Genomic DNA, 2,003 nt, shown 5'->3' on the forward strand with positions numbered 1-2,003 from the left:
GGGGGGGGTGTCAGATTGGACAGTTGACTGTTTATTTTTGGAGTGATCTTGAGAAGCTGCTTCAACATATAGAGTAAAAACACAACAGCAGCTGCAGCAGTGGAGGTTATAGGCAAACACAGCTGCAGTCACCCTTTAGCTACGTCCACACTGCTACGTTTAATTTTAAAACGCATCTATTTAGCTACGTTTTCACCTCCCGTCCACACGACCTGCCGTTTCCGAGACCCGAAAAGAGACTTTCAGAAACTCTGCTGGACCAGTTTTATTTTCACAACTCTGGGGTTGTGCTTTAGTTTGAAAACTCTACTGTTACGTTTTATTTTGAAAACTCTGGGGTTGTGTTTTTATTTTGAAAACTCTGGTGTTATGTTTTATTTTAAAAACTCTGGGGTCGTGTTTTATTTTGAAAACTCTGGGGTTGTATTTTATTTTGACAACTCTGGGGTTGTTTTGTAGTCTGGAGGGACAGAAACTGAGAACTTTGTAAACGATGAGGTCACACCCACGCTCTCTCCTGATTGGCTGTCATCAGCCTGGACTACCAGTGCTGAATACAACATGATAATGAATGTGTTACTGACCTTGTTGTCTTTGTTAACAGCTGTTGTTCACTTACATTCTCTGTTTTAATGCTACAACTGTCTTTCCTGTTCCTCCTTCAGAGGATTTACTGCAGAAGATACAATCTACTTCCTGCTTACACCGGCTCGCACATGCTCAGTGTAGGTCGCTCCTGTATGTGTGTTTTCAGGTGTGTTAGTCTGGGTGGAGATTGTTTACGTCATAGTCCAGGCGTCAATGCAACCCCAGAGTTTTTCAAAATAAAACAGGTCCAACAGGTCCGGAAAGCTCCGGACTCGTGTGGACGGGAGGTGAAAACTTAGCTAAAGACGCGTGTTTTCAAACAAATCTGGTCATGCAAGTAGCTGATCTATTGCTAGTTCATCTAACCGCCATGTTTGAAAAGCTACAACAGGCTGTTCCTGCAGGAAACATGCGCATGTGATGATTCTCTTCCAGTGGCCATGTGCTGTCCGAAAATACTACACACCCTAAACACCTCATCAGTCTCTCAGTGTTTGTGTGGATCCTGCAGAGGGAAGAAGGGGCCGGCTGAACAAAACATCTTAAGTTTTCTACTTAAGTCTGACACTTTTAATTTCTCAGGTTTAATTTCTCCTTAGCTGAGGGAGTTACTGTAGGGTGTTGCACAAAATCTCTTAAAAGGTTTCCTTAGTTAAAGGGAAAAGTTAAGAAATTTACAGCAATGAAAGAGATTTTACAGCAGTAAAATTCTACTGTTTCCATGGAGACTGTTGATTAGCACCTGTGATACCTGTTTTCTCATCCTCCCGTTGTTTTTGCAGGAACTTCAGCAGGTGAACTTTGGTCACTAAGGTGTTTTGTACAACAATTTAACTGACTCCTTAAGTTTAAGACTAAAATAAGGAAAAAACCTCAAATATTTAAGTGAGCATTTTAAGGAAATCTTAAGAAGAAGACTTAAGAGTGTTTGTGCAACTGTTTTTAATTTTAAGGAAACCTTAACTCTAACTAAGGAAAGTCTTAACCTAAGGTGTTTTGTGCAGCTGGCTCCTGATATTTAAAGGAAAAAAAGTAACGTTTACACAAAAGAAGAAATGAGTTTGATTTGAATAAAGTCAAGAGAAGAAGAGATGAGAGTGATTGGGAAACAATAAGGACAACAGAGATGTAAGTGAATCCACTGGAAGATGTCACGCGTCAGCGGGATTATCAATAATCAGTCAATCATCAGTTTGGAAGAAGTGGGGACATATGACACCCTGCAGTCACCCTCTTCCGCAGCTGGTGACCCACCTACTCCCCTCATTCTGTCTCTCACACACACACACACACACACACACACACACACACACACACACACACACACACACACACACACACACCCTTCCAGTGATTGCACATTGCAGAGCGCAGCACACCTAGACATCCATCCACAACGAGACTCTGCTGCTCCC

At 41.9% G+C, this 2,003-nt stretch overlaps 1 protein-coding gene across 1 annotated transcript in view; it reads left to right on the forward strand.

Moving 5' to 3' along the window:
• Positions 1–2,003, forward strand: part of shank2b (SH3 and multiple ankyrin repeat domains 2b) — a 171,678-nt gene that overhangs the window by 125,132 nt on the left and 44,543 nt on the right. The window lies entirely within an intron of this gene.

The sequence above is a fragment of the Seriola lalandi genome, unplaced genomic scaffold (assembly GCF_002814215.2).
Source record: "Seriola lalandi dorsalis isolate HSWRI2012SDOR001 ecotype SW California unplaced genomic scaffold, Sedor1 jcf7180002054929, whole genome shotgun sequence".
Taxonomy (NCBI): Eukaryota; Metazoa; Chordata; class Actinopteri; order Carangiformes; family Carangidae; genus Seriola; species Seriola lalandi.